Source organism: Alosa alosa, chromosome 11, assembly GCF_017589495.1.
Source record: "Alosa alosa isolate M-15738 ecotype Scorff River chromosome 11, AALO_Geno_1.1, whole genome shotgun sequence".
NCBI lineage: Eukaryota > Metazoa > Chordata > Actinopteri > Clupeiformes > Clupeidae > Alosa > Alosa alosa.
The window spans coordinates 6,923,446-6,930,573 of NC_063199.1; positions in this window are offsets into that span (position 1 = coordinate 6,923,446).

Genomic DNA, 7,128 nt, shown 5'->3' on the forward strand with positions numbered 1-7,128 from the left:
CCTCTTCATGACACATTTTTTGACTGGTGCGACTTATACTCTGGTGCGATTTATAGTCCGGAAAATACGGTATCTCCTCATATCCTCATATAAATCTATAGGACAGATTTTGCAGCAGTGATTAGAGCAATAGTGTAGTACCACTAATCAGGGCCCCAGTCACCACACAGAGTCCACCACTTGTACAATCTACAAAAACAAACTGGGAAGTGTTTCAGACTTTGCACAGGGGTCATCAATTGAAATTAGAGCTTTTGTGACAGCTCAGACGGTGCAAAGGACATTGCAAGGCCAATCTCTATGGACGGTGTCCAGGAGAAAAACTTTGCCTACTTCTTGGTGCAAAACTGAAAGATCAAACTTTGTTAATGAACTTGAAAGCTTTGAGGATTGCATCACTTTCATTTGTGAGATGAGATTTACATCTTGTGTTCGGCTCAGATGAGATCCAGGATGTAAATGCCTAGTCACAACAGTGAAGAATGGAGGTGGGATTGTGATGGTAGGGGGCTGCAAGAGTCTAAAAGGTTTTGGGGATATTACATTTATTGATGCCACCATAAGCCTATGGATACAGCAAAAATACAGATGGACAAGATGACTAACAGTCTGATGGAGCTTGGCAGAAGATAAATATTTCAGCCTGATAACTATCCAAACCACACAGACAAAATAACTTTCCAAAGTTTCCAAAGCTGAAAAATAAAAACTGTTACAAACAAGTTTGGTGCCTGTCTTGAATCCAATAGAACACCTTTGGGTTATTTTAAAGACAAAGATAGAGCAACTCAATCCCTTCAGCAAAGAGCAGCTGAAGAATGGCAGAACATCTCTTCAGAAATGTGTGCAACACAGGTATTTTCCATGCCAGGGAGGATTGAGTCTGTCATCAAAAATAAAGAAGGGTATATGAAGCATTCAAAGCATAAAATATTTGAATCTCCGTAATAAAAAATTAACTGACTTTTCTTGCATTGATTTTCCCCTGCTGGGGGCCTGTATTTTTGATATAATGTTAACTGTTCAAATTAATATTACAGAAGATCAAATACCCAATTATTCAACTTAGAAGTTATGCAATTCCTGTAATGTGATGCATTTTTTGACTCATTTGACATTTAAGTGAGATGGCAGAGAGATGTGTTCACTTCTGTTGCCTGCTGTAGATGGAGCAGGACAGAGAGAGCAGGTGAAAGAACGAGTCAAATAGAGAGCGCGGTAACTTGAAGGGCACTCAGAGAGCACAGACCTCCATCAAGACAAATGTAGTACTTCACAACATTATCAAAAGTTGATCTAAATTGGGCAAAGCACTCTGAAATGTGATGGGTACTTCCTTGGCCCTTTTGACCAAGTTTCATGGGAATCGGGCCAGTAGTTGTTTTGCATAGTCCTGCTCACCTGGCAAACCACAATGAAAACATGACCTCGTTGGCAGAGGCAGAGATGGGACCTTGATACGTACATGGATGGACATTGAAAGATGCTGAAAAAAAGACACAAAAGATCGGATTTAGTTGAGAAAGGGGTAGGAGAGAGAGAGAAACAGAGATGGAAAGGGTGACAGAGTGAAAGTACTGTGTAAAAGTGAGAGAGGGTAGAAAAGGGAAAAAGTTGCAGGAAGAAAAACAGATAAAAAGAGAAAACAAATGATAGAGAGAGTGAGAGAGAGAGGTGAAGAGATATACAGAGAGAGGGACAGAAAAAGAGGGACAGAGAGAAGAACAGAAAAAAAGAGAGAGGGGAAAGAGTTGAGCGCAGAATGGGAGCATGTGGCCGTGTCAGCAGCTCGCGGCCACCTCCCTCTCTGCGGAGCTGTAGGAGTTGCCGGGGTTGGGGCTCCATACGGAGGGTCTGTGCGAGCAGCCCTGGGGCCGCGCAGTCCCAGGTCAGCAGATGGGCCTGTGATTATTATTTCCAGGCCTGTCTTACCTGACCACTTCTTCCGCGCGGCTAACAGCTGTTTCGCTCGCTTCACTGAGACGCGACGGCGGACGGCCATTTTTCTTCTTGCTCCTCGCTCGCGTACATAATATAAATCTTTGCCGTGACCCCGCTGCCGGGCACCAGCCACCTGTGTCTTACCTCAGGCAAAAATCTCCCTCGGAGGATTGGTCCCCCCGCGGCCCCTCCCTCCCTGCCTCCCCTCCCAACTTCTCATCTCTGAGCAGTGCCCGGTCCGAGGCTCCAAGCTCCAAACTTTGGCTGTGCTCATCCTTGTAATTTCCTAAAATCTGCAAAGGATAAAGGCGACTAGACGTACCACATAGCGTTATATAAAATGACTGCCGCTCAATCCTGCATGTGCTCTCCACAGAACATAAATCATCCCTTATCACTTCTGTGTGTGTTTTGTGTGTGTGTATGTGTATGTGTGTGTGTGTGTGTGTGTGTGTGTGTGTGTGTGTGTGTGCCAGTTTATGAGAGCATGTGTGTGACAGCCCTGCTTGTTCTTTGTCTTTCTATCCATCGGCTGTACATGGGGATGTCAAGCCAGGTGGTTCTTGACAGTGACTCAAGAGACATATAGAAATATAGAAATTCATAAATTGCAGGGTCCCCCATGGACGGAATTTCACAAAAGTTGGTGCGTGTCCAGAGGTTGTTACTGTTATCCTACATGTGGCAGTACACCTCAAATGAATGGTCATGGGTTGGGTTGATACGGCTCCTTCAGACCAACATTACACAAAAATGGCGTCATCTTGGGCACAACCAGGCTGATATCATGAACTGCGTATGTATGACACGCCAATGGCCTCTAGCGTGTTATCTGACGCATAATAGCATTTTGGCGTGTTTAGCAACACCATAACCTAACCATAAACCTAACCCTAACCCTAGAGGGCGCCATATACTTGGCGTTGATATACACACGGAAGTGAGACAATAAGTGGCATGTATGTTTACGCGGCGTTGACATACACGCTGATAGCTCAAAATGCGTGCAGAGAACACGCCAGTTGGCTATTTTTGAAGTGCCGTGGATATTTACGCAAAACCATGATGGTAGGTTGGCACAACAATTCTTGGGTTATTCAAGCAAAAACTGCTTTCGACCTACTCAGCTTTTGGGGGGCCAGCTGGCGGGGGGCACTTGTTTTTCTAATTAGTGGGGCTACATGCCCACCAAGTTGCATGTGCCCCAGTGTCCAGGGAATCGTCGCCAAAAATTGCTGAAAAAAAACCCCCAGAAAAGAACAGGAAAAAAAAGAACATGACAAAACTTAAGTTTGTAGAGTTGTAATTAGAGGAATGGTTATAGTATGTACTCCATGACTGATTTGGATTGTCCCTGCTGCACTGTGTTATGCCTTTAAGTAATTGATTCCTTGATCTAACAACAAGATTTGTGTTTGTGTGTGTGTGTGTGTGTATGTGTGTGTGTGGTGGGGGGATTTATGTATTTGTGCATCCCTCTGTTTGAGTGTGACTCAGCTGCAGACCCAAATATTTTGTGGAGCCAACGAGCTGATGGCGAGGCACTTGTCTGTGTCGTCTCTCCGTCAGTTTAGCCGCGTTAAGCAAGAGTGATGGACTGAGTTTGATGTACTGTTCCATATGCAAGACCGGCTTCGCTGTAATAGGGCTGCATTAACACGATGCATCATGCGGCCTCGTCACAAACCAATCTGGTTCTTAAGCAGCTGGCCTCTCGGAACAAGCCGAGGGACAACAAATGCACCGCAGGAACAAACGCAGACAAACACAAACATAATATGCCCTGTCAGAGCCACGCCACTAATGATGCGTTAGATGCTGATTGATAAACACAAGAGCACGTTCTCTCACTCTCTCCTTCTTGTTGTCTCTCTCTCTCTCTGTCTGCCCCTCTCATGCTCTCTCACTCTCTCTCTCCATCCCGCTCTCTCTCTCTCTCTCTCTCTCTCTCTCTCTGTCTCTCTCTGTCTTGCCTGCTTTGCCTCTGCTCTGTCTGGCCTGGGAGACGCGTAAAGCATAATGTAGTTTTTTGGATGAATACCCTCTTTATGTAAACCAATTCATCACACCACAGGGAAAAATGCTCCACATCTTTACAAGCACCTGGCGTCCCCCGCCATTGCTTTAGTCCACACAAAAAGCCATAAAAGGACTCATTGGCTCCAGGGTCATGACTAGGGAAGATTCCAGATTTACCTCCCATAGTTGTTCTCTGGTACGGATATCATTCAAGCTGTTCACGTCACACTATAATCTGTTGCTGTGGGTGCTAATACAACATGCAATGTACAATGAAGAAAACACAAGCAATTGAATGGTAGAAAACCCTGTCGACAGAAGAGGATCAAAAAACTTTTGGTTGGAGAGAAGTTAAACTTTAATCACATCACCATAGCAACATGCTGTGCAGGGTGTGTGTGTGTGTGTGTGTGTGTGTGTGTGTGTTTGTGTGTGTGTGTGTGGTGTGTGTTTGCGTGTGTGTGTACTTCACGGGAGCATACAGGATAGAACCTTTCTCTTTTCAAATCTTTTTTCTTTTCAGGAAACAGTCAGCATGTTGGCTTTTTTTGGGGGGATTGGGGGTGATCAAAAAGTTCTATCTGTTTTGCTAACCCAAGAGGGACCTATTTGGATGTGAACAAGGAGCCTTTTTGTGAGCAGTTGCTCAAAACACATGAAAAAAACAAACTGCTGGGAAGCATTTAAGCATAAAGGCAAAGGGAAGGGCTACATTGCTTTCGAACACCCAGAGTCATCCAGCTCCAATTCAAAAGCCTCACCGGAGTGAGAATCCACTTTATTTATTGATGAGTGAAATGTCTAAGAGGAAATTGCTTTGAACCGCACACCGTTGCATCACAACTGATATTCCTCAATGCGGGCAGAGGCATCTTCCTTAACAAAGAAATGCACCACTTGGAGAATCATTGAGAACCTTGTAGTTTAGTGTAGTGATTGATTTATTTTACTCCCCTTGTAACGAATGATTTTTTTTCCCTCCACTAGCTTTCCCCCCACATTCAATGGCTTGAGCCAGAGCCTCTCTTTCATGTTGGGTTGGATGGAGACAGTGTCTGTGTGAGTGAATGTGTATGTGTGTGGGGTTGTGGGGAGGAAGGGATAGACGTTTAGGCCCAGCACCCCTCCTACCATCCTCTATAGGACGCTCTCAAGGAAAAGGGGGGTGGGGTGGAGGGGGTGCGTGGAAATGAATTATGGAAATTTTGATGGGAAACTTAGTGTGCTCTGCGGTTCATTCAGCTGGCCCTCAGGTCCTGGAGCTCTGTTCCAGGCTGCAAAGGACACGGCTGGAAATATGTCCATGGCTGCAGCACGGCGGGGGGAAGCCCAGAGGTGGCCTCACCACTCAGTCAGAGCGTGGCCGGGCCCGATTTATCTGCACACGGCCAGGGCTCGCCTTGTACTGTACACACTCTCACACACACACACTCTCACCCACAAGCATACAGGTGTATTTATCAATCGCTGCCCTAGAGCCCCCGGCTCACACTTCTGCTGCATGTTCAGGCTCCTAACAATCTGTAAGCACAGGCGCCTCTGTTCATTTCAAAAACCCCATGACGACACACACACACACAAATACACTCTAAAATGCACACACATGCTGAAAACATACTCCAGACATACAGTACACATCATGTCATCGTGCAGACATATAGTGACACTCACAAATTATCATGCATGACCACACACACACATACATAGACTTATATGGTTGAAAACATACACATACTCATACCCACACACTGCTGCATGGCCCAGTCGAATATGTAGCACTTGACACATCTTGTTTGTGTCATCTCAATATTTCAAAGATTCCTTAGCAACTCTAAAGGGAAAGGAATGTGATGTATCGATGGCAGTTATTCAAAATTCTCTTTTATTCTTTGCCTTCACCATGTTCATTGGGAACAGCAGAATGCATACAGACACACTACATAGAAGCTACTGGCATACACAGATATAGTTGAACTGAAATATACATAAACATATGATACTGATAACTATTAATTAGCCAAAATGCAATAAAAATAAATTACATTTAAAAAATAGTAAACTGTGAATTTTCTATCAAGTTCACAATTTCTTAAAATGACTAAGACCCTGTTCACCTATTTGCTACTTAATAAAAGTCACTCTCATTAATTTGCATCACTAACCTCTCACCTACAGTTTGTGGTCATTTTACAACGAGCAGAGCTCATGTTTTTTGTCGTATGGAAACGGTAATTTTCTTGAAACAGTGTATTAGTATACAACTGGAAGTCAGTAGGTCAGAACTAATTTTCTGCAGTGGCTGTGTGTTGAGGCCGTCCTGTGGGGCTGCTGCAGACCTGTCTTGTTTCAGAGAGAGAGAGAGAGAGAGAGGGAGAGGGAGAGAGAGAGAGAGAGAGAGAGAGAGAGAGAGAGAGGGACGGCAGCAGCAAAGGCCACGACTTAAGTAAGGACGCTCTGCTTTCAGCGAGCATTACCTCATAGCACCCAGGGGCTTGTTATGGAACTTACGTAAGCGGGAGAGCTCAAAGGAAAAGAATGTATGGGTCGCAGGTGTGTGCTGGGCTGAGCAAGGCATGCTAACGCTAAGGTCGTGGAGCAGGGATGTCAAGGGTGAAACAGGCCCGGATCACAGAATATTCCACCGCCGCACCCCCATGGATGCTACGCATGGAACATTCCGTCAGTGCTGTGAAAAAGACAGATCTTAAAAGCGATGCATAAAAAAAACTGTCTCAGCACATGTCCTTTTCGATCATGTCACCGCCACTGCACTCGACTGTAAATATTGTACAAGCAGACGCCCAGCCTAGACCAGGGGAAGCAGGGTCTGTGATTCATAGGGAGGCAGGGTGTATCGTTTTATTGTTTTATTTGGATATGCGTGGAGTTGGGATTTCTCGTATATTATATCCACGTGGAAACTACAGTTTATCACACGCCAGTCTATGAATCAAGCACATCACTTCATCTTTGACCTTGCAGTATCGATTTGCTCGGAACACATTCACTTGCACTCTCTCTCTCTCTCTCACACACCACACACATATTCATACAGAAAACACACACACACACGCACATATGTACACATAAAGGCACATGTACCCATTAAATCTAATCAATAACTGCAATAACCAACACATTCAAAGTCACTGACTTACCCATCCATTA